The following is a 27,241-nucleotide window of genomic DNA, read 5'->3' as shown; positions in this document are numbered from 1 at the left end:
TCACTTTACTCATCTCATATGTCTTCAGCATGTACACAACCAATAACAGTATACCTGATCTGTCTCTCCATGTATGTTGTAATCTTCTGGAGGAAAGCCCTCTTTTATTTATGTTTTTTTTTTTATATTACCTAACACAATAGTCTGTGTTCTACATAGAGTAGTCTTACTGAATATTTCCTTAGTCATGTTGAAGATGATTATAAGGATGATATAACTGTGTGAGTACATACCTGGCACTAGAAACAACTTCATGGTAAATAGTCTTGGGCCCCTTCCATGTTCATATTCATCACTCTCTTATAATTGACCTGAGCCTGGGTTGAACTTTGCATAAGTTAAGATTTAGAAAATCAGAGGAAAGAAGAGAGGCTATTATTAGGAAATAAATCAGTACATGCAAAGGCATGGGGGAATGGACAGTGGTTGGTGAGTGAAAAATAAGCATGATGTGAGTAGAAGATATTATTCACTTAGGATTCTAGTCAGATTGGAATTAGGTAATTAATACAATAAATGTCATGGTCCAAAACTGGAAATAATTCAAATGTCCATCAAGTAGAAAATACTATCATATATTCATACAATGGAACACTACACAACTATGTAAAAGAATAAACATAACAACATGAATAAATCTCACAGACAAAATGAGTACATATTAATATGTGTAAATTTATGTTAAATTCAAAAAATAGGAAAAATTAATCCATTTCTAGAAGATAAAAGGTTCATTACCTTCAGGGAATAATGACTGAGAGGAGGCATGAAAGAAATCTTCTGATATTCTGAGAATGATCTATATTTTGATCTATATTCTATAATGTATACAAAGTAAAAATATTGAGCTATACACTTAAGATTTTTTTTCTTTACTGTAAGTTATAACTCGATAAAAAAGCGAAAGGAAAAAAAGAGAAGGTAGTAAAAAAAAGTAAGTTATATACCACTAAAATATCAGTGTCATTTCTTGTTGTTTTAGACAAAATTCTGACATTATCAGCAAAAAAATTTAATTCCAAATATAGCTCTTTTGTAGATTCCATGCACTCAAATCAACGTAAGGGTGAATTCTTCATTGTGAGGCTGGAGTTCAAGGTGGACTTGCCTTTCCCTGAATTTTTCTACCAGGAGATTTAAAACAATGAGATCCAGATACATAAACCTCAGGAAATTTAATTATACTACAATTATGGTAAAGTAAGATCACTAATGCTCCAGTGAATTAAATCTTTGATGATATAGAAAGACTTTTTATATCCTTTTCATCATCACAGCACTCAATAAATGGTAGCTATTATTTTCTGCCAAATATTCTACAATACATTCTGAATACATGATCTCATTTAACCTCTCACAGCTACTCCATTAAGTTTGGTACTACTATCTGTATTTTAAAGATGAGGTAACTGAAGTTGAGAAGTCAAGTCATTTTCCCATTAATACAAACAGTAAGTGGCAGATCCAATATTCAAAACAAGCCTATCTGAGGGCAAAGCTTGTGTCCCATTAATTATTATACTCTACTGTCCCAAGACACTTGGAAATTAAAAGTAAACGTGGATGAAAGAAAGTACTTTGGGGATGAATGCTGGAATATTAGTGTTTTACATTTCTCTCCTACCTCTGCCCTTTCCCATATAATAAAATAAAGAATAAATATAGAATAAAACTTCACTTATATTTATATGAGGAAAGGACACATGAAGTTAATGTGTAACAGTTAAAAAACCAGAAATGTAACTATAGACATTTAATGAGAGAAATTTTAAAATGAGCTTCAGAAAATTGTCCACTGAAGGAAATTTTAAAAGGTGAACTTTAAAAAGAAAAAAACAACTCCCAAAACAAAGGCCTGAGAGACAAAGGGCAGGGGGAGAAGATGAGCAAAGAAATTGTTTAAAATGTGAGTAAATATTTTAAGAAAGTATTTTTCAGAGAAAAATAATGAAAATTGTGTTGAATTTAATGGTGTAAATAAAAGATAAAATAAAGACTTTGGATAGTAATCACATTTAAGATGGGGATAACATCAGGATAACACTAAGAGATAAGATTTAAAATATTCTATGGTCATAATATTGTTTGGGAGGACAACAAAATATTTAATATCATTATATAAATAAAGTACTAGATAAAAAGAGAAAAAACTATAAAAAGTAAAGTACGAGTACACAACTTCCAAAGAAAAAGGAAAAAATAAACACAAAAAGAAGAGAGGAAAACAAAGTTTTAGGAAAAATGATAAATAGAAAGCACAGAATGACAGGAGAGAAATGAAATGAAAACTATTAGTAATCATAATAAATATAAACGGACTAAAATGATTAATCAGAAGAACCAGATTATCACTATAGTGAAGACTATTGAATGCTCACCAAAATCTGTCTCCCTTTCTTCTTGGGTACAAAAAGACTCCATACCCCAGAAGTCTTCAGGTCTGTATTGTTGATTACGTTCTAGCCAATGAAATGTGAGCACAAGTACCACTTCCAGGCCTTTCCCACAGAAATCTCCCACACAAGTATTTCCACACTCTTTCTTTCACTGTCTGACATGAAGGCAAAAAGGTCCTACGGAATTGGCCATGTGGACAGAGTCAGGACTATTACATGAGGAATAAATACACTTCTTTTGTATCTACTACACATTTTTTTTACAGCAATATAGTCTACCCTAATTGATAAAATCAAACTGGATAAACCCAAAATCCAGTTATACATATCTTAAAGGAGATGCATCTAAAATTAAATGATACAGATATGTTTGAAAGTTAAAGTACAGAAAAAGATATGCCAGGCAAACCCTGAACAAAGAAAAACTGATGGAACTATACTAATATTAGAAAGAACAGAAAAAGGATTATTAGAGATAAAAGCTGTTGCTTTTTTATGTTTCACTTCTCCAAAAAGATACAAAAACTTAAACCTATGTGACCAACAAGTTAGAATAAATAAAATCAAAACTTGTCAGAACTACATAGGGTAAACATAAATCCATCATTATAGAAGCAGTTTAAAACACATCTCCTAAATTGACAAAACAGGCAAGTTTACAGAAGATTGTAATAGCATAATTGTGAATAAATCTACGCTCATGTTGAAAAATAGCAACTCTAACTAAACTGCAGGCACACACAAAACGGGATTTTCATATGCTTTTAATATGCTGTTAGACAGTTTGATAGTATTTTCAAGAAATATTCATCTGTAGTTTTCTTTCCTTGGGGTGTCTTTGTCTGGTTTTGGTATCAGGGCAATGCTGGTCTTGTAAAATGAGGTAGAATGTATTACCTCCTCTTCTATCTTTTGGAAGAGTTTGAGAAGGATTGGCATGAAGTTTTAAATAATGGGTGGAGGGGCGCCTGGGTGGCGCAGTTGTTAAGCGTCTGCCTTCGGCTCAGGTCATGATCCCTCCCTGCTCAGTGGGAAGCCTGCTTCTCCCTCTCCCACTCCCCATGCTTGTGTTCCCTCTCTTGCTGTGTCTCTCTCTGTCAAATAAATAAAAATCTTTAGAAAAATAAAAAATAAAAATAAATAAATAAATAACAGATGGAATCCTCCAGTGAAGTGATCTTGTCCTGGCCTTTTCTTTATTGAGAGGTTTCTCATTACTGATCTCTTTACTTACTACAAGTCTGTTCAGATATTCATTTTCTTCTTGGGTTAGTACTGGTAGTTTGTGTGTTTTTAGGATTTTTGTCCATTTTCATCTGGTTATCTAATTTCTTGGTATACCATTGTTCATAGTATTCTCTTATAAACCTTTTTGTCTTAATTTTTGTAAGGTCAGTTGTAACGTCCCCACTTTCATTCCTGATTTTAGTAATTATAGTCTTGCTTATTTTTTTCCTGACCACTCTTGCTACAGTTTTGGCAATTTTGTCAAACTTCAAAAAACCAATTTTTTTATTTCATTGAGTCTGTTGTTTTTCTATTTTCTGTTTTGTTTATCTCACTATAATCTTTATTATTTCCTTCCTTCTGGTGGCCTTTGGTTTAGCTAACTTTTCTTTTTCTAGTTCCTTATGGTGAAAAATTATATTATTGATTTGAGATCTTCTTTGTTTTTATTTTAAGTTTTTACAGCTATAAATTTCACCCTAACTACTGATTCTGCTGCACCCTGTAGGCTTTGGTATGTTTTGTTTCATTTTCATTCATCTCAAAATACTTTTTTTAATTGCCTTTGTGATTTCTTTGATCCATTAGTTGTTTAGGACCGTGCTGTTTAATTTCTACACATTTGTGAATTTGCCAGTTTTCCTTCTGTTATTGATTTCTAGTTTCATTCCATTGTGATTTGAAAAGATACTTTGAGTGAATTTTTTAAAATTAACTGAGACTTGTTTTGTGGGCTAACATACAGTTTGTCCTAGAGAATATGTGCACTTGAGAAATCTCTGTGCACTTGATAGAAACATGTGTTCTGCTGTTTTGGGGTGGAGTTCTCTATATATGTCTATGAGGTCTAATTGGTTTATACAGTCATGCAAGTCATCTATTTCTTTCTTGTTTTCTGTCTAGTTGTTCTATCCATTATTGAAAGTGGGGTATTGAAATCTCTAAGTATTATTGAAGAACTATCTATTATTCCCTTCAACTCTGTCAATTTTTTCTTCATATTCTTTGGGGCTCTGTTACTCCATGTTATATTAGGTATTTATATGTATTATATATATATGCTTATAATCATATTTTCTTGATATATTGCTCTATTTTTCAATATATAATGTCCTTCTTGTCTCTTGTAACATTTTTTATTTTATTTTTTTTACTTAAAGTCTATTTTGTATATTAGTATAGCCACCCAGTTCTCCTTTGATTACTACTGCGTGGAATATCTCTTCAACCTATTTGTATCTGAGGATCTAAGGTGAATCTCTTGTAGATAACAAATGGTTGAAACATGTTATTTTAACCACTCTACCAATTACAGCCTTTTGTTGTTGTTGTTGTTATTGATGCTATTAACTATAGTGCTTCTCAGTCCTTTTTGTTCCAGTTTTATTGAGAAATAATTGACATACATCACTGTGCAATTTTAAGGTACACAGAATCATGATTTAATTGTGAAATGATTATCACGGTAGGTTCAGCTAACAACCATCTTCTCATATTGATATGGTAGAAAGAAAAAAAGAAGGGAACATTTTTATCCTTATGATGAGAACTCACAGGATTTAATCTCTTAGGAACTTTTTCCTAGATATCATATATCAGTGTTAGCTATAGTCATCATGTTGCACATTATATCCCTAGTACTTATTTATCTTATAAGTGGAATTTTGTCCCTTTTGACCATTTCCCTCTAATTTCAATCATAACCTTTTAATTGGGCAGTTTAATCCATTTATATTTACTGTGATTACTGATAAGAAAGAACTAATTTCTGTCATTTCTCTATTTGTTTCTATATGTCTTATTTTTTTTATTCCTTAATTCCTCTATCATTGCTGTCTTCTCTGTTTAACTAATTTTTGTACTGTATTATTTTGATTCCTGTCTCATTTTCTTTTCTGTATATTTTTTAGATTTTTTTCCTTACTGCCTACCCAGGGTATTACAGTTAGCTTCTTAAACTTATAACAATCTATTTTGAATTAATAACGCTTTAGCTTCAATAATAAACAAGACTCTGCTCCTATACAGTTCCATCCTTCCTCCTTCATGTTGTCACAAATTACATCTGTATACATTGTGTACCATTAATATATTTATTATTTTTATGCTTTTGTCTTTTAAATCATAGGGAAAAAAGGCAGAGTTGGAAAATACTACAGTAACAAAGTTACCTTGTCAGTATTCTTTATTTCTTCATTTGGTTTTATGTTACTAGCTAATATCCTTTCATTTCTGCCTGAAAGACTTCCTTTAGCATTTCTTGTAGGATGGGTATAATAGCAAAAATTTCCCTTACCTTTTGTTTATCTGGAAATGTCTTAACATTTCTCTCATTTTAAAAGATAGTTTTGCAAGATACATAATTCATTATTGACAGGTGCTTTTTTTAGCACTTTAAATATGTCATATCACTAGTTTTTGGCCTCTGTGGTTTCTGATGAGAAACCAGCTGCTAATCTTATTAAGTATCCCTTCTATATGACAAGTGACTACTCTTGTTGTTTTCAAGATTCTCTCTTTGTCTTTGAATACTTTATAATGTGTCTTGAGGTTGATCTCTTTGTATTTACCTTTCTTGGAGGTTGTTGATCTTGTTGGGTGTGTAGATTATTTTCGTTCTTTCTTTTACTCACAATTTGGAAGTATGTAGCCATTACTTCTGTAAATACTCTGTCTGGCCCTTTTGATCATCCTCTCCTCTCATCAAAACATGTTTGATTGTGTCCCATAGATCTCTGAGACTCTATTTTTCTTTATTTTTTTTTCTGATCCTCAGACTGGATAGCTTCAATTGACCTTTCAGTTTACTGACTCTTTCTTCTCCTTGCTCAAATCCTCTACTGAAACCCCTTAGTAAAATTTTCAGTTTTGGTATTATACTTTTTAGCTCCATATTTTCTGCTTCCTTTTATAATTTCTCTTTATCAATATTCTCTATTTGTGGAGATATCATTCTCTTATTTTTCTTTATTTCTTATTTCTTTGTCCATGGTTTCCTTTAGTTCTTTAAACATATTTGAGATAGTTGATTTAAAGTCTTTTTCTAGTAAGTCCAATATCTATGCTTCCTCAGCAGTTTCTGTTAATATTTCTTGTGATTGGGCCATACATTTTTGTTTCTTTGTGTGCTTCATCTTTATTTGTTGAAAATTGGAAAATTTAAATATTATAATAAGATAATTCTTAAAATCAGATTCTGCCTCCACCCCCTGCAGGGTTGTTTCTGTGGCTTGCTATGAGTTGTGGTTGTTCGTTTGGTTAGTGACTCTTAAATTATTCTTTTAAGTCTGTCTTCTTAGTTATGTGTAGTCTCTAGAATATTTATTTATATTGTAGTTAGCTAGTGTTTTGACAGGTATTTTCTTGAATTCCTGAAGCAAAAATGAAAGAACGAAAGAAAGAAAGAAAGAAGAAGAAAGAAAGAAAGAAAAAGAAAGAAAGAAAGAAAACCTGTCTCAGTCTTTGCAAGTTGGCTCTGTGTTGGGGCATTTCTTCAAGGCTTAGCCAGGTCATTTATACTCTGCTGTAACCTTCACTTCCAGCTTGTGTGCAGCATAGAGCTCAGCCAGAGGTGAAAGCTTACGGTCTTCTCATGTCTTTTCTGTGTTTGCATCCCGTCCTGGGCATGTATGTGGCTTTCTAAATTTTAGGTATATGTAAATGCCTTTCAGTGCCCTGATTTCCCAAAGAAACTCTCTCCTACTTTTTCTTCCAGGCTCTTGGCAGGTCTATGGCTCCTTTCAACTGTAATCTTTTGCTCCAGGCACTAGCAGGTAGTTCATTTGCCTTACAATGTTTATAAAGACTATCCTTTGTATAGCTGCTTTTCTGCCCTGAGAGGTTTCCAAGTCCAATAAAACAAAAACAAGTCCCTTGCTTCAGTTCTTTAGATAGCCCCCAGACAGGTCAAAACAGACAAACACAATTCTTTGAGAATAAGGTATGTGTGATCCCTCTGGAACCAGAAACCATGATCCCACACTGGGAATGCAGGCTGCCATATTCAACACAAGTTTTGGGCTGGTGGGGGGCAGGGCAAGTAAAATTGCTACAGATTTTTCCTACTATTTTAAAATTGCCTTTTCCTTGATTTGTCATTTGCTTGGTTGCTGTAAACCTTTGACTATTTTCCGCAATTCTGACAAAGTTGATTCTGATAGTTTTTCCTCAATTTGTTTGTTTGTTTCTAGAGAGATGCACCCCTGGGTTACCTATTCTGCCATTTTCACATCCCAGAAGCATCATTTTGAAAGCAATATTTTCATGGAAACATTTAAATTGTTCTACAGTGATAGGGTTGTTTTTTTGTTTTGTTTTGTTTGTTTTGTAGAATCAGAATTAAATATCATAATATTCTCCAATTACAAGTATTTGTATATTAAAACCTTTATTGAGTGTCTGTATTATTATAAAAATATTTGCCAAATTATTCAAAAAGAAGAGTGGAATAAGAAGGCAATTAGCTGTTTTGCTACCAAAACTGAGGTGGTCTAGTATATTGGAAATAACACAGACCTGAAAAAACAAGAACCCTGGTTTCTAGCTGTAGCTCATAGCTTAATTAGCTCTGTGGTTCTAATTTAGCCTCTCTTTTTCTCAGATTCTTCACCTATTAAATAAAATTATTGTATTTGATGAGCTGAGAAGTACTTATCAGCCCTAAATTTCCATTGAGTGTTAGAACAGAAGATGTCATTCAAATGTTTCAAACATATGTTTAAAGAGAATATTGAACAAACTTACATATAAATACAATGCAGCATTTGGGGGCAAGAAATTCACTGTGTGTCTTCCTAAGTCTGCTTCAGAAACAGGCTGAATACTTAATGTTACCTTGAATCCATTTAACATATTTTTTAATAGTTTGCAATGAATATTTAATTTGATAAGTGTCAATATTAATTAAAACAGGCCAAATTTTGAATTTGCAAATATAGAAAAATACATAAATAGCAAATTTTGAAAGATATAAAGAGGTCTGTGATTTTTTTTATAAAGAGAACACAGAAACATGTATAAAGTGGTCTAATGCAAATTTGATATGCAATTGAAAAACAAGCAAATGCCTAATCACTTTTAAACTTGTTCTTATTTGAAACTGAACATTTTATTTAGTTTCACAAAGACCAAAAGGATGCTTCTCAGATTTCTACAGATCTGTAAAACTACATGTTTTTTTTGAAATTTATAATTTATCAAATAAATGTGTGTAGACTTGGAAACAGAGATCTGATTCCACAATGTTCTCTAAAGACACAAGAGCTGCAAGCTTAACAGCAATCTGCCAAGTAAAGCAATATTTAAGTTATAGAATTTGGTGAGGAAAACGTTTATTTTTCAGAAGATTTTCTGAAAATACCTGGCTCTTACATAAGATTACATCTAAAGATACTTTCTTAAGGTAAATAAATAAAGAATTTGCATTCCACATAATTTTTGGTCACAGTTGATGTTAAACATAAAGTAGCATCAAAAAGTCTCTGTCTGTTACTAACCCACTATGAAGTGAATACTTGATTGGTCCCTGCAAAATTTAGCCAAATGCAAGCCTTCTTTAAAACACTAAATGGCTTATAAGTTTAAATAATATTTCTATAAACAAAAGGTAATGATAGAGCTGGCTAAAATAAGAGCAACCAATGTTTTTGAATTCTTACTATTGATAGGCTTTGTGGTAAATTCTATAGATATATTTTTATTTAACCCTCACAAAAACCATGGGAAGTGGATCATATTATTACCATTTTACAAAGGAAGAAACTAAGGCTCAATGAAGCAAACTGTATTGTACAAGCATTAGTACACAGTTTGACCGGAGTCAGAATGATAAAATGCAGAGGACCAGTTTGTAATTCAGACCATACTGGCTACCTGACTTCTACAAAGTGATTTTTTTTTTTTTTTTTTGAGGCTCAATTCAGTCCTCCCATCTATAAAAGGAGAGCAGCAGCATTTATATTGCAGAATTGTTCTAAAAATTAACTAAAATGTCCACGAATTATCTGTCATAGAAGAGGTACTTAGTAAATGAAAGTAATTCTTATCCGAGCAGTAGAGAAAGCATTCAATCCCAGGTCCGTTTGCCCCAAAAGCTCTTTTCAGTATACCATGTTGCTTTTTCACTTATTAACAAAGCAAAATAAGGCAAACAAAATGCCCAGTTTTGCGGCATCACTACCAGACCAAACAGGTGGTAGGGAGATACCTAGGCTTGCCACTGGTCCTAAAGGACTAAAATAATTGTGTACGTTTGGACACTCACAACTTCTCCAAGATACCAATCCTTGTCTAAAAAAGGAGGCTATCATAGAATTTTTCTCAGGGACTTAACAAGGTTATTGTAGCTGTGAAATAAGTTTAGGAAATATTAAAATATAATTTTAATAACATAATTTTATAATACAGTATAATCTATAGAATACAAATATATACCTTGTATTATAAAATTATGGTCGATAGTACATAAAAGAAATTATAATTATATTATAAAATCGTAATTACATTTTCAATGTATGAAAATTCCACATTTTCACCTAAAATTTGACTAAAGATGAACAAAACAAACAAAAAGCATTTATTTTATTAAATGACCATTTTTAAGTGTACTTAACTAATGGCAACAGCCACATTTATTGAGTACTTACATGTGTAGACAGAAATCTAAATGTTTTGTATGTATTTGTTCATTTAATCCTATTCATATATCCTAAAAACCTGAGCGTTCAGTTTTCTCTTATAAAATATTAGTGAAACGTAGTAAGAATGGTATATTGCAGCACACATTTCCTTGTTACATTTAGGTAGGTAATTAAGGAATGAAAGGGTTGGGCCAGATTTATTAGTCATATTGAGGTTACTTTATAATTTGACTTCCAAGGGGCACCTTTCTTCGTATGAGCCAAGATCCCTTTCACTCTCATTCTAGAATCTGTCAAGATAGATGCTGATAGGTCACAGAGAGGTTTTCCAAACAGATGAAGCTTCCATTTGAGAACTCAGCCAACGTTCCCATTGTCAATTTATTTTAATGACAACCTTCTGGCTGAGTGACAATGAATGTCCAATCACAACTATATTTGTCTTCAGGATAGCAACTGCAGGCTTAAAATTTTGTCACTTTAAAAACATTAGGTTCTACAGTTTGACCACAACTTATTATCAGAGTTAAGGTATCAACATTGAATATTAAAGATGATTTTTATAAGTTATGAGACAGTTTGAAAATTTCTTTTCTAAATGTAATACCACTACAGTAGAGGATAGACCTACTTATGCATATTTATATATTTATTCACATGCAAATTCTTGAAGGTCATAGAAATTGTTTTGCCAACTCTGAGAACATGGCATCTTTTAACTCAGCTGCCTGGGAAATCGAGGCCAGGATTTAATCTGCTGTCGTCCAAGGACAGGGTATGACTGAGTAAATTTTTAATGGGGGAAAGACAGGGGAAATCTCTCATTATGCCAACTGAGTCTACACCATCTTCATTCTTGCCTTATCAATTTTGTCTTATTCCCATTTGTTCCTTCATTTATGTTTTGATTTCTATCATGTGCAAGATACATACAAAGATTTAAATGCTGAGAGGTTCCAACAAGAAACAATTCAATGCTCTGCCTCCTCATCTGGTGAGGCATGGGAACAACGGACTGTGTAATGCTCTCTGTGCTTTCTTCATGAGCTTGCAGTTTTTCAATATGAGTTCAATATGCAGAATTCTAATCCCAGGAACCGTGGTATATACCTATCGAATTGTTTTGCCTCATTAATAGTGTAACACATCGCTACTTCTTTTAAGGCTCTTAACATTTTTTCATGTCTTTAATACATATTTATATATGTTGGTTCATCTATTAGATGGCAAGCACAAGCTGATTCATTTTTGTACCTCCTACAACAATTATCTCAATGTGCTTTGGAGATAGTAAAAAATGATTTACTCGATGAAAGAAGGAACAAAGGAAGTGACTGAATTTCAGGTTATTTGTTGCTAGGAATGGAATGGTTTTGATTGGCATATTCCCAATTTGTGATGTTGAGCATCTTCTTTGTACTTGTTGGCCACCTGTATGTCTTCTTTGGAAATATGTGTGTTCAGTTCCTCCACCCATTTTAATCAGATTATTTGTGCTTTTGTTATTGAGTTGTAGGAGTTCCTTATGTATATTGGGTCATAAACCCTTATCAGATATGATTTGCAAAGATTTTCTCCCATTCTATAGGCTGCCTTTCGTTTTGTTTCTTTTGCTGTGCAGAAGATTTCTGAGTTTGAAGTCTTGAAGTTTTCTGTTGCTGTCTTCAAATGTGAAGTACCAGTCACCTCCCCCAACCTTTACTGACTAACCTCTGGAGAGATACACCTTTCTTTATCTCTGCTAGGGATTCTGAGGCTTTCTCAAACCTTCTGTGAATAAGCCTGCTCCACGCTCCTTGCTCCCTCTTGTGGCAGTATTTTGAGTTTGGATACCCTCTCTCCATCTTGCAGCACACCAGACCATGTGCCCACAACCTGCCCTTTGCTTTCCCAAGGGCAGAGGCGAAGCTCAAGTTTGTGGGCTCTCCCTGGCCCACAGATTCAGCTGGCTTTCTGAGCATGCTTGCTAGCCCTGGGCCAAAGCTTGCTCTCACGGCCATTAGAAGTGTGCCCAGGGAGCTGGCCACAGGGTGGGGGGAGTAGAGGTATGAGTGAGATGCACAGAGCTCTGGGGTTGCCTGTGTGTCATCTGGGGGGATCTGTGAGTGAGGCATCCCCAGCGGCTCCTAGGTGGGTTTTTTGATGTAATCTGTGAGGCAGTTAGTAGGGTCTCTGTCCCTTTAATGCCCTCTAAGAGTCCTACCTGCTGCCCTACCAGCCTCTACCTGCTCCCCAGTCATGCAGCTCAAGACTCAGTACTCTAGATGGGGCCAGAGAGAAATGGGCCTCTGGTAGCTTCCCATACAGTTGGGGGAAAATATTACAGGCTGAGAAGGTATCTCTTGGCACTGAGCTGTGCCACTTTGGAGGAAGGGTGATGCAGAAAAAGTGAATCTGTTCCTCTCACCCTCTCCAGCGTGTCCAAACGTATCTATTTTTGCTCCAGTGGTGCGCTAAAACTTCTCCTCTGGAAACCTGGACTTCCACAAAGGCTCTCTCACCATGGCTGACTGTCTGAGACAGCATTCTCCAGGGGCTTCCAGACTGCTGCCAAGAGGGCTGGGGCTGGTTTACAGCTACTGCAGGGTCCACAGCTGTGCCTGAGGTCTGTATGCCTAGTACCCAACACAAGGGTGAGCGAGAGCCCTTCTGTTCCCTTGGTGTATGGTGCTGAATCCCAGAGCTCCCAGAAAGGCACCTCTGTCTGTGGATGGATGCCAAATTGTTGTTGAGGGAGGATACAAGCGAGAGACATCTTATTTGGCCATGTCGCTGATGTCACAGTATGAAAGCTCATTTACTTTTCAAAAGATGTGTTTAGCTCATACAGATATGGACAAAAGAATGATTTCTATGCAAGTGGAGATGTATGTCATGGAGAGTGTAGCAGGTGCTCAGGCAGGGTCTCATGAAGGGGTGATTCCCATGACCTTCAGCTTTACAAGTCCAGGAACCAAAGAATCCAATGAATGAGGCATTCTTGTAGGTGATTTGGTAATTTATTTCATTTACTCCCTCATGGCATATGTGTGTGTGGCGGGGTGTTATCTCAGTTTGTGCAGATTAAGAACCTGAGATTCCTAGAGTCTGCTCATCGCCCAAGGTTATGTACTGAAGAAGTGGAAGATTGGGGATGCAAACTGGAGCTTATCTGACACTAAGACCACTGTTGTGTTGTTGCTGTGTTGTTTTATTTTATTTTTTTTAATAGTTACATGTATGTGATTTGTTTGGGGTAGAATGGGCTTGAGGGGATTGATGTCTTTTGCCTATCAAGAGGGAAAATAAAAGAAAAAAAGAAAGAGAGAAAATCAAGCCAGCAAGCACCGTACTGAGTAGCTGTGGATTCCTCTTCAATCTGAGTTTTGTATCTAATAGTCACTCAGTTTATCTGTATAGTGAGGTTTTTCCCGTGCCCTTCCCTGGGCAACTGACACTGGGATTTCCTACCAGACTCTTCAGGCTCTAAGCAGCATCGTGTATCTGGGGTTCCTAATTCTACACACATGCATCAGCTGTCTGTTCTAACTGGAGTTTTAAACCGCACCAAAACAAGATTCACTTTCTGCCTATTAGTATTTAGACTCTGAGGGGGTTTATTCAACCTTTCTCTCCACTTTCACTTACAGGACTTCACAAATGACATCAGAGAGGCTTCCATGGAGGCAACCAAGATCAGAATTACTCCTGCAAAGTGGGCAAAAACTTAATTTGCAGTAATTTCTTAGCAATTTCAAGGAGATTTTCTAATGTAAATCATAAGAATAATTGGACTGCGGAGAATTAGTCTACAATATCTCACCAACTTTGGACAAGCATTTTTTCCCACACAGGACAGACCTTTAGCCTCTAAAGTATAGAAATAAAGTTTTTGGACAGCATTGTGATGTCCAACACAGATAGAACTAACAGGAAACTTAGTTGAAAGGTTTTGTGCAATTTCATACCGTATCTCAACCCCAAAGGACAAAAAAAAAAAAAAAAAAAAGATATGGCCATCAAATTATGCACATAGCCAAACCTTAAACTCAGCAGTGGGAATAGAAAACTAACAGTTGAAGCAGGCTAAGGAAATGACAAAGATGCACATTGAACTTAATGGTCACTATGTGGTGCCTTGAAATTAGTGGACCCTATGTTTTGCCTTTTTTCTACTAAGTCCAACCTCTGTTGCTTAAAGCAATGCATGTTGCTGGTTTCTCACTTCTTTAAATAGTACTCGCAGTGAGTGATATTATAACAACACAGGGCGCAGTGTGAACAGCCAACAAGAGAATCATTTAAACAAATGGATTTGTAAAACATGATTGTTTTAAGCCTGTCCATGTCAGGACTGCAATTTGAATTAAACATAAGGTGACTTCTTTCACTAAATCAGTAAGTGCAAATAACACTGCTTGCAACCATGTTTTATTTCACAGACAAAAATGGTTCTTAACAGCTTTCTGTGCTTCAGCCACCTGCTGTTAAAGTTGTTTGCTTTTTTTTTTTGCAAAATTTGTTTTTTTGCAGCATTAAAACAGGCAGACTTGCAGTCAGCTCACTTGGGGCTAGAGTCCAGGGATGTCTGAAAGGCACTTTTCTTAATGAACACCATAATTTCCTGCACCCTTCCTACTGGCAAGTCAGAATAAGAGGAAGCACAGAGGGGTTTGCCTGAAGCTAGTTTGCCTACAATTCTTACTAGGATCAGCTGACTTGCAGTCAGAGGCAATTTGTACCACTTTCACGAAGAGAGTCTTCTAGTGGTCCATGTGAGTTTACGATTTCTAAAAAGTTGGTTTTATTGGCATCTGATAAATTCCATGGTAATCCTGGTTAGCATGAAATCACACCAGTGATGACATCTACTCTGTCCTTGTTTATGGCTTCCATTTTGTAAAATAAAATAGACACCATTATAACATTTGTATTCATGTAGTTATTGGGTATCTGGGAAAAAAAGTAGTGGCATTGGGTGCAAAAATGCCCACAGCTATCTTCAGCTTGACATGTTGAATGATTCTGGAAGCACAATCTGGAGAAGGGAAGACTACTTTAAAAAGTGCTTAATCACCTTTCTTTTGCTTGGTCAAATTCATAGAAGTAAGTGTTACTGATTTTCATAGCTTATTCTAATCCTTGATTTTTCTAAAATTTCCATACTGAATACCTGAAAAAAATGAAGTCACTGACCTGTGGAATCACTGGGAGAAGAAAGAAATAAACAAAACACAACAGAAGGACTATTTCTTAGACATTCATGCATATTTGAGATGGGTCATTCTCTTAGTGCTTTGTTTTCATGATTTGGAAAGTAATGTGTATTTTGTATGGAGAGGAAGCACGGCATTTGAAATTTAGGCTGAAAAAAAAAATAAGTGGTATGATGAAACTGTCAGAATATTAAAGAAATAAAATGAATACTTGGTTCATAAACATTTCATGGATGTTGGTGAGTATATTTTTAACAACCTGCATTCTTTTAGAAAGTTGAATAAGATCTTGAAAATTTTGTATAATAGTAATGTTTCCCCCCAAATAAACTTATCTCTTCCCCTAAAATAAATTTCACCATTTAAATTAAAAATTAAATTTTAGACACATGAAGTTAAATATATACAGATATATATTCGGGGAAAATGGTGACTTGGTGTGGTAGGAAGTATTCTAAGAGGGGTCTGCTATGATTCCTGCCTCCTGGTACTTATATCTTGAATAATCCCTTTCTCTTGGGTGTGACTGGGGTCTGTGAATACCTTCTGGCCAATAGAAAATGACAAAGGTGAACGGATATTGAAGAAGAAGAAAGTTCCCAAATCAGTTGAGTTTGAATTCATCAAAAGGAATATATTTCCGGGAGGGCCTGACTAAATCAAGAGTTCTTAAGGGAGGATTTGGCTCTCCTTGAGATGAAAGACTCATCTTGCTGGCTTAGCGAAGTAAGCAGCCACACTGGAAAAGAGCACCTGTGAAGGAACTGTGGGCAGCTTCTAGGACCCTAGTGTGGCACACGGGCAAGAGCCAGCCAGAAGCTGGTGTCCTCATGCAGCTGCAAGGAAATGAGTTCTGCCAACAACCTGAATGATTTTTTGAAGTGTAGTCTTTCCCAGTCAAGCCACTAGATGAGAATACAGCCCAGCTAACACCTTGACTGCTGCTTTGTGAGACAATAAGCAGTTAGAGGACCCAGCTAAGCTGCGCCCAGACTCTTGACCCATGGAAACTGTGAAATAATAAATATGTGTTGTTCTAAGCAACTAAGATTGTGGTCATTTATTATGTAGAAATAAAAAACGAATGTACTTTTACATAGGTGCCTAACTATCATTTTATTGTCTGTTGCCACAACATCTCCCCACTCCCCCTTCACATGATAGAACTCAATTCAAAGGCCCACATGGTATTTCTTAAAGGAATTATTTTAATTAAATTAATGCTACCGTTGTGAGGTACCACCCATAAAATGTAAAATTTAAGAATAAACACTACATGAGTTTTAAGTCTCACCTAGGGGCGCCTGGGTGGCTCAGTCAGTTAAGCATCTGCCTTTGGCTCAGGTCATGATCCCAGAGTCCTGGGATCGAGCCCCAGGTTGGGCTCCCTGCTCAGAGGGGAGTCTGCTTCTCCCCCTCCTTCCCACTCGTGCTCTCTCTCACTATCTCTGTCTCTCTCAAATAAATAAAATATTAAAAAAAGAAGTCTCACATATTCAGAGAAAATAGTAAAAGATAAATTTTAGCTCTTTTCCCTTTGAAGAAAGTGCATTGACACTGGATATAATGAAAGAAGATTTAAACATAGCTCTTAGTTTAAACGACTAATTGCTGAAATGAAGAAAGAATACGGGGGCGGGATGGGATATTATTCTGTCACAACAGCAGTCAGTGGTCACACCAAACTTGGGAATGGCAGGGCTGCCATGTGACATAGCCTATCCCACATGCTACAGAGATATTTCCCAACATGCAGGACAACAAGACTTGGAAAGATATAAAACTCACCACGTACTTTAATTTCAGGCTAGACCAAAATGGAAACTTGACCCTTGGTATAGAACTTTCATAGAAGCAATGAGGAAACTACCATGCAGATCTGAGTTTCCACCCTTGGGATGATCCATGGTCCCAGTTCCTCCCAAATTCTTTTAAATCTGATGATATAACTATGCTCCAGTTTAAGATTTGAAAGAAAATTACAGTAGCATCTAGATGATCTTCAAAAGGACCCAAGGAGAATCCATGCCCACTATTTTAGGATGAATACCACAGCAGAAGAAATACAAATTGTAAATTAATATTTGAAAAACATTTATACCAGTAGCATTCAAAGTGATGCAAAATCAGACAGCTTCTTCTATTGATAAAATTTATAAAAATCCATTCTTCCACCAACCTATCACAAATTGCAGATATTAATATTTGCTTTTGACTAAAAGTTTAATATATTTAGTAGGGATATTTGCACATGGCTTTTTGAAAATCTAAAAATTACATTACTGCACCTTCTTTTATTAATGCATTTTTCCCCTCTCAAAAACAATATCATCAGGAACAATTACTTATAAAAAGATTAAATAAAACAGAGAACAATGTAACAGAATTTAACACTAGAATGTAATTTTTTGTATTTTTTCTGATAATTTTGTGAGATCTAGTAAATATCTATCTTGAGATACATACTCTCAAATGTGCTTTAAAATGTGTTCTTTTATATTTTCTTGCAATTATCATATATATTAAAAGAAAGTGCTAATTTTAACTTAATCAGGGCCACATGATCATGAATTGACATGATCACATATGATAAACTGAGAAATATTTTTGTTGTTACTGTTATTTTTGAAAAAGCTCTACTAAATACCAGTTAAACATTTCCAATACCAAACCTTTAATTTTCTGTCATAAACATGTTTACATGTGAATTTGATTTCATGTGTCAATTTAAGAAATTAAGTCAGTGTTTGTCTCCATTGAACACAGGAGAATAGAAAATATTGTCTAAACAGAACTACTATTTCCTAGTTTCAGACGAACCAGAAGCTGATTCTACTTATTACAGATTGGTGCTCAGCATTTCTTCTGAACCTCTCAGGCTCTTATGCTTGCCTGAGACTATCAGCCTACCTAGCAGATTTTCTGTACTAAGTCATTAGGAAATAGGCTGATTCAAGAATACAGGGTTTTCCATGTTCACCAATCTAAAGCAGCTCAACAGGAATTCTGTCACAGACTTAGTTTGGCTTTATTCATAACTTTGTTGACTGTCAAATATTTTTTTAAAGATTTTATTTATTTATTTGACAGACAGAGAACACAAGCAGGGGGAGCGGCAGGCAGAGGGAGAGGGAGAGAGAAGCAGGCTCCCCGCTGAGCAGGGAGCCCATCGTGGGGCTCGATCCCAAGACCCTGGGATCATGACCTGAGCTAAAGGCAGACACTTAACTGATAATTGTCTTACTTTACTTGTTCCACAATACAACTTCCCATTAGGGATATTCAATTCATATTTAACATCTTAAAGGTCGTGAGAAACCCAGAATAAGGCAGTTTTTAATTTTTGTTAACCAAAATTAATTAGGTAAAATTATTTGAACATTAAACCTCTTCCTTTTCTTTGTAAACCTGTTGAACTCTCCACAGCGCTGGTCAATACTTTTTGGTAGCCTGGACTAAGCAGTTTTTGATTCCTTCAAAGAACTTTCACATACAATATGATAAAGATATACCACAGGCAGGTCAGAAGCATTTGAAAATTTTGACAAAATGAAGTAGTTCATTTATACTAATAAAATGTATAGAATAGTATGTTTAATAAAGAAGATATATACCTTTGTACGAATGTCACTGAAATATTTCCTAAGTATGAAAATATATTATTCCATAAGGAAAACTTTCAATAAGTTCCATAAGGGTAAGTAAAGCAGTCCAAAATTTATGCTTAATATGAAACAAGACTATAAATTTGTGAAAAAAAAAACTCCCTGACCTGAAATTTGGGTGAAAATTTCTCTAAAAACTCTTGAATAAAAAAAAGAAACCAAAATAAAAATTACATACTATGGGAAATGGCTAAAATTTGGCACACAAAGAAACCCAGAGCTTTAAATTAAGTAAGAAGATATATGGAAAAAAAAAAAAAAAGGAATTAAGTATTCCACACAAAAATATTTGAAAAAGAAGAAGCAAAATAAACAAAAAAAAAAAGTGGCAGGAGAGAAGTAATAAATATACAAGCAGAAGTTAATAAATAAAAACAATAACTTTAGTAAATGAATTCAGAATACTGTTCTTTGGAAAAAATCAATCACTAGGTAAACTTAATTTTAAAATCTAGGAAAAAGCACAAAATCACAAAATTAGGATTGGTATTGAGAATGAACCATAATAAAGAGGAAATTTAGATAATCATTGTTTCAACTTTATGGAAATATATTTTAAAACCTGAATAAAGTGCATGATTGTCTAGGAAAATATAAGATATTAGAAAAAGGGAAAGACTGAGGAGATTAAAACAATGTCTTTCGTTAAATATTCTAGGTTCATAGGCATATTATAGATTTCCTGATCTCATCTAGGGTAATTTTCAAATTTTTTAAAGCTTAGAAAATAACAGAAAATAAGCCATGAGCCCAGTAATGCTTGTTCGGTTGGTAAACTAGTACACAGAATGAAGTCCTATCAAAATGCATTTTAAAGCCATGATTTCACTACTCGTAGCCGATTGTGTTGAGCCTGCAAAAGCAAGCAAGGGACATATGAAAGAAATAACTTGAAAATAATATTGAGGAATTAGTGATGCCTTAATTAAAAGATTAAAGGCTACTGCCAAGACTCCTATTTTCCATTTCCTGATTTCTCCAGGCTGTTCGCTCTGTCTCTCTCTCTTTGGTGGCACTACAGTTGGCAACTATCACTCTGGACTGTAATTATGTATTTATATGTGTGTCTCAGTCCCTGTCCCTTGAAGTCAGTGACTGTCTGATTTTATTCTGCATTCCAGGGATCTGCTATGAAGTTCGGCTTACTGCAAGGAATCCATGACTATTGAATTCATTCATTCATTCAACAAACACAAATTTTTGAGTTTTGGCTTTGGTTAATAAAAGAACTGTTAAAACAATCCTCAAGCCTTGAAGCTCTCCTGCATCCAAAGCCTTGTGATGAGCCAATACTTTGTTGTAGTTCTTCCTGTGTGAGTGAGGAAACCTTAGGAAAGCATGTTCACTTGGCAATCTCTAGGTAAATACAGCTCAGTCACTGGGGAAAGATGTTTATCAGAATTCCAAAACAAGCAGAAGAATATCACATCTAGAGTGAAGTGTTGGCCACATTAAAGAAAAAGGTTAATGACAAGAGTTGAACACAAGACAAATGCTAGGGCGAGGAGCCTGGTCTAGTCCATTGACAAAATCTCCTCTAAGAAATGACCAATACATCTGGAGGTAATAGTATGGCACCAAAAGAAATCACAAGATTAGAGATGCTTGTTTGCTCAGCATAAGTTTTGTCTTTTTGCATAATAACTAGTACCTCTTTTAAAAAATAAAACTTCATCATCAGTATGGCTCACTCAGGCCATTAGGAAGAGCGGCGTTCCTAAAAGTGTAAGCAGCTTTCTTAAGAGGGGAGTCTCCGATAGGGTGACCAGTGCAGTGGCAACATAATTCCCTTGGCCCTTCAGATGCCACTTTCCACAGCCCAAATATTGTGGACAATTTGAGGAAATGTATTACCTAGATTGTGCACAGACTGAGTATTTTTTCTCCAAGTCTGCAGCCTAGATTATGAAGAATGTCACTGATACATCAAACTCCTTTACTCAATTGGTTCAATGTCCTTCTTAATTGGGGACCCTCAAACTATAAGAGAGCTTCATGTGATTCACTAGGAAAAGAGAAAAAGGTATAAAAAATGCTCTTTCCAAAGTTCTGCTTTGAGCTGGAACTGTGCCCAGTGACTCACTATTATTCTAAGTGAAGGGAGCGCAGGGAAGCCATCAACCTTCAGAGGGCAGAACTATTTGAGCTACCCAGGAGGCTGATGCCCACTTCCGAACACAATGGCACTTCCACAAAGATCTAGTCAATGCTCCCATACTGTTCCTTTCATCCTCCTTTTATTCTTCAATTTCTGTCATCCTTGAGTTTATCAGAAAGTCCCTCATGCAAAAAAAAAAAAAAGAAAGAAAGAAATTTAAATATTGTACTTTTATTATTTTATTCAACTCACCCTAAAGTAATTACCAAAATATGAAATTAATTTTTAAAAAAGAAAAAAATTAATGTGAATATAGAAAATATAGAAATATATTATGTCTGAACAGTCACAATTCTGGCATGAAAAAAGTACTCACTAGATGTTTGTTGAATGAATGAATATTAATTTCTTGTAAAATCAGCTGAGCCCTTCATACAGCCTTTAAAAAGTAAACAAAAATAAATTTCTCTAAATGTGCCTGATATTTAAATGCTGTATCTGTTTGTTTGCATGAGAAAAAAGAAGATAATGAGTGTGACATTTGTTATCCACAAATAAGCTAGATTTGTAGGGCATGTTGCCCAGAGACTCTTTTATTTTGGAACCTAACCCCAAGGTAGCTGCCACCAGGAGGCGCCACTGAGGATGGTATAAAAAGCAACTTTCCAAGCCTCTCTGTCTCCCACCCTTCCTCCCTCCCTTCCCTCCTTTTTCTCTTTTCTTTACAAGGTTAACTGAAAGAAACATGAAAATATATTATCCAGTCACGGGGTTTGATTTTTTTTTTTCCCCTAGAAACAAACCCTCTAATTGCCAAAATGTCAAAATAAAAGTATCTAAAACGTCGATATATCTACATTCACACCTTATAGTAAGAAAATACCATCTGAAGCAAAATGATTAAAACCAGCATGCAAGTTGGAAGAGCAGTCACGTTAAGCTTGTATTAGAGCTGTCAAGAGTGCGTTATAAACCAACATCGTGCAGGCTCCTGGGGGCTCCATTTCAGTTCCTCCTGTCTAAATTCTTCTTTCCCCCCATCCCTGGTCAGACCTACACTGCACACTGCTGGTTCCTGGCTCTATTTTTAGGACTGCTCCCAGGGTATCTGGAGTGTAGGGACGTTTATCAGTTCAGCCTACTCCAAATTTCTGTGAGGTCCAGGATTCTGTTCACCCACCCAGACACCAGTGAGGCTCTTGCTTGGCAGCTCATCTCATTACCACGCAGGCTTTATCGACAACGGGGCTCCAATCAGTCCCTATGCTGGTGAAGATGCATGGGAGTCCCTCCGACACACTGCGGGTCAAATCTCCTCTCTATGTTGACTTTCACCTGGCAAAAATGAAGAACTAGCAAGGGATCTGTAAGACCTCACCACCAAATGTCTTTCCTTTTCCTAGGGCTTCCTCTTTCTTAGTCAGGGCTGCATAGACTGGTGACACAGCCAGCATCCCTCTCACTTGCAATGAATTATTAACCTCGCTCCTCTCGATTAACCTCTCCTGTCTGATCAGTGCTATAACTTGGCTGTTCAACAGTCAGGACATGTCAAAGGGTCGTTGCTTTTTACTCTAGAACTTTTCGACATTTGAACGTTTGTAAATCTCTAACATTGAACATTTTAACCTGAAAACACAGTTTTATGTGATGGTTTTCTCACTGTGGGGGCGGGTTTCATCTGAGGGACAAGTGCAAGAGCTCATACACAAAGAGCACGCGGTGTTCCAGAACTTGAAGCTTAGCGACACTCAACTTGCATTGCAACTCAAATCTAAGTGTTTTACCCCAAATCATGCAGCAAGTTAAGTCTGCTCCCCTATTATTTTAGTTGGGTCTTTCCCATTACACAAGGCTTAAGCTCTCCATAGTTTCTTTATTGGTTTTTGCTTAAAGAAAAGTAAGTGCTTAAACTAATAGAAAATGAGCCTGTCTTGTAGTGGTGTTTGTTTAATAGGCTAGCAAAGTACAAAGGAAAGTGCAAGAAGGAAGAACATATGCTGGCTAAGTTCTAAGAGATGGGGGTTCTCGTCCTGGTTTTCCTGTGCTCTACCATTTGGTGTTTGACCTTTTATTTGATAAACTTGGCTTCATTTTTCTGATGGGTGTCAGATTAGGTCACCTCTAAGGAGATTCTTAATCATAACATCCTATGAAACTCCACTATTTGGCATTTACCTTTATAGTGAAAACAAACTTTTTTTTTTTAACATCCTCATGGACAATTTGTTTATTTTTTGTGTTTTTAAAGATTTTTTTTTATTCATTCGACAGAGAGAGACAGCGAGAGAGGGAACACAAGCAGGGGGAGTGGGAGAGGGAGAAGCAGGCTTCCTGCCGAGCAGCAGGCCTGATGTGGCGCTCCATCCCTGACCCTGGGACGATGACCTGAGCCAAAGGCAGACGTTTAATGACTGAGCCACCTAGGCGCCCCAAAAACAAACTCTTTGTGAACTCTTTTATACTACTATTTAATCTAAAGTGAGTGGGGAGAGAGCTTATTCTGTGCCCTTCCACCTAAAAAAAATTGACTTCTCCTTGGCCCACTAAGGAAAGACATGGAATATGCATTAAATAAATATATGTGACAAAAGGGATGAAGGAGGGAAGAAAGAGACACAGAGAGAGGAATGGTAAAAAGTAAGAAGAGGTAAAACCCCTCAAAGCAGGTTTCTCTTCAAAACTGAGGACATTCCCATTCACCTAAATTGTAAGGGACAGACTAAATTACTATCTTTTCCTAGAAACTAACAACATTTACAATTTGTTTTCACTGGCACAGAAAAGCCCCCGCCCCCAATTCTTTTCTCTCTTTAAATTATGGGAGTAATGTTTTCCTTCCAATACCCGTTCTCCTCTGTGCTCTTTAGCCCTGCAGTTATTCAGTATAATTGACTGTGTGACAACTTGAGACAGAAGTAATGTTAGGTCAGCAATCTAAGTCACATATCAAACTAAGAAGGTATTATGGGACAAATCACATTTTAATCAGCTGGAGCTTAGATAAATGCAGGAATATTGATAGCATTTATGGTTTGTATAACAGCCTGTGGTGTGACAGAGCAATAGCACTTTGAAATATAGTCAGTGGATGTTAATTAACGGTAAGTCATAATGAAACTCCTGTGGTATTACATGATGTCCATGTGAATTCTCTAATAATTTATAATGCTTGATGTGATCCCACAGCGTGTGACAAGAAGTGTGACTATTTGTAGCTCTGCTTGATCTGCAGCATAAAATCTACTTTGCAGGCAATGGGATACGTCGCTAATACACACCCATTTTCAGGAGTAGTCCATCTACCCCCAGGGCGTTTGAAATCTTCCAGAATGAAGATATGGGCGTCAAGTGCTCAACTGACCGTGATTGTACAGTGACTAAACATGATCTCACAGGAAACACAGAAATACATTTTTTTTCCGGGAAGTAATAAGTAGAAAGTAGTTTCTTAATTACTAGTTCATAGCTGCCTGGTCTCAGATGCCATGATTTTGAGTCCCTAATGCTCTAATCTTAGACTAATTGCATCCTTGACATCTAATTGTTCTGTTCCAATCCTGACAGCCACACTGTTCTTTCAAATGCTTCCTGGGGAGGTGTGAGAGGGAAGGGGAAGAAGGGACTTATAATAGCAGACTAAAAAATTTAAGGATACTTAGCCCCACTCCCAAAATTTCCCAAAGCTTTTAAATTTCAAGAGTAGAAGAAGCATGCCCCACGTTAATGATACGTTTCCTCTACATTATTAAAGTGCTCCCACCAGTGTTATATTAGGTGAGTGACAAATGAGTCAAAAAATGCTAAAAAATGCTAATCAGATTCAACTGGCCTTTTTTTTTTTTTCTAATTTGTACCCATAAATTAGCTCTTGTTAATCTGCTAGTAAATATCGGTTGCAAAAATATGAGAAGCAAATGAACAGTCTTTAAGCAAATGATGCACACTTTTTCCAGGACCATCTTTCCATTTCTCTGCCCACTTACCCATACATTGAAATCGGAGCGAGAGAGTGAGAGGCAGAGGATTTCAGCTGGAGCGAAGGGCTTCATTTATTTCTCTCTGTGCAAAACCAACAGACCCTTTGCCTGTAAAACCAAATACAAATTTCTTCTTTTCGAAAATATCACAGAAGCAGCTGCTCCTCAGCTATTTTGAGTGGATTTTCTGAGAACAGCTTGTAGCTGCAATATTGTATATGGCGGATGGTTGGCAAAAGCCTGGCTGTGGGAGGGGAGGAAGGAAAACCTAAAAACCAGTGCAAATTCTGGTAACTGATAAAGGGGCTGGGGAATGGAGAACAACAAAGCCATGCCCCCAGATACGGAAGGAAATGGATGGGAAGGCACAGTTACCCCCATGGCAAAAGTGTTAGCCTTTTTTATTTACCTAAAGCAAGCTTAACACTTCTAATTTGTTCACACGATTTTAAGTGAGAAAAGACAGAGATTAGGGGTAAAGACAACAGAGAGAATCCAAAAGAATAAAGGGAGAGAAATAAATTCAGATGTAAGTGGAAACGCAAGGTGCAGACCCATCCGCCAGGTTCAGTGACAAGTCAGCGGAGCGGGTGCTGGTATATTTCTTCCATGCTGGGCTTGCATGTCACATCTCTGGCTAAAGGCTAAAACGTTTTTAGGTCCCTGCTCTGGTTCATAGTTACTAATCCCGTGTGCAACAAGGAAGCATGGTTAACCTGTGGATCCTGAGATAGTGGCCAAAGTGTCATCAAAAGAGCATCAGTATTTGAAGTCAAGCTGAGATAACGGAGCCTCTTAGAACCCATGTTCTTCATAATTAGAGAGGTTCAAAGCAGCAGTTACTTTGAGACCTCGGGCTGCTAGAAAACATGCTCATGACATCCTGTTTGTTATTCCCCAAGTCTCACGTGCCTTTATTCCAACACTCACTCTCCAGACCTTAGGTACTTATTTTAACAGCTCAAGTCTAGTTTCACCTCCTTTCGTTTCAAAAATTTAGAAATAAACAGTTGTCCTGACTGACTCACACCACTTCTCTATTTTTGATACTTGTTTTTGATTAACCCCTCATCCCTACCCTTAATTGTAGCTTGGACCACACGTAGATACTTAATTTGAAAAACAATCACAGATTGATCAATCATCTAAGGCAATAAGAAAACTCCAGCGTTCTGAAAATTTTGAAAACTGCTCCATAAAATATACCCCCCAATAAAGCATTTATTAACATTAGAAGAATTGTTCCTAGTGACCCTTCTGTGATCTCTAGTGCTTTGGAAATCTGAAAGGGTGTTGTGATTATGGCAATGGTTGGGGTCATTTCTGAAATTTAATATAGAAGGGCCAGGGGTACTAGATGGCCAGAAGGATACTTACAGTCCTGTACAATTGAAGAATTGCCTTACATTTTGCAAGACTTTCAGCTATCCCACAGGATATTCTTAGAGATAAAATACCTGTTCATAATTTCCCAAATTTATGGCATAGCTCTGTTTTAAGTATAAACATAAGATTTTTTTGTGTGGGTTTAACTTACATCGACTATTCTAGGAATGCAACCACTGTGTAACTAGAGACAAAAGACTATACCTTCTTTAGACCCTTACCAAGAGTTGAGTGCCATTTGGTAAAACCATTAGATCCATGGAAATGCCACTCATGAAATGTGAATTGCAACGTAATGCACCCACATCAGACTGCCAATCTGCAGTAGTCACACTCATGGTGATTCTACCTATAGGTGCAAACACCTGCCCACTTAATTAGCTCTCCCAGTGTTGTCATGTCTAAGCATTTGCAACTTGGGAATATATATTTACTTGCCCTAAAAGAAGCCTAATTAGACCAACTATAGACTTATCTCTAATTACTGTTTATCTCATTTGCAGAAGATTTTTCTTATTATCATGTAATTGCCACAGGGCAGATGGTTTATTTCTTGGACCTCCATGAGTGGTGCCTGCTTAGGCAACTTTTGATGAGAACCCTTAGCTCACTCTACTTGATCCAATGTATAGGGTCTTCTTTGCTACTCTGACTCT

At 36.1% G+C, this 27,241-nt stretch overlaps 1 long non-coding RNA gene across 1 annotated transcript in view; it reads right to left on the bottom strand.

Annotated features, from left to right (window-relative positions):
- Positions 1–25,411, bottom strand: part of LOC118530346 (uncharacterized) — a 244,288-nt gene extending 218,877 nt beyond the window's left edge. The window contains exon 1 of the long non-coding RNA XR_013443142.1: positions 25,206–25,411. This is a non-coding gene — a long non-coding RNA (uncharacterized LOC118530346). The remainder of the gene's footprint in view (positions 1–25,205) is intronic.
- Between the last annotated feature and the right edge of the window lie 1,830 nt (positions 25,412–27,241).

This window comes from Halichoerus grypus, chromosome 13 (genome assembly GCF_964656455.1).
Source record: "Halichoerus grypus chromosome 13, mHalGry1.hap1.1, whole genome shotgun sequence".
Classification (NCBI taxonomy): Eukaryota; Metazoa; Chordata; class Mammalia; order Carnivora; family Phocidae; genus Halichoerus; species Halichoerus grypus.
This window is presented reverse-complemented; position numbering and strand designations above follow the sequence as displayed.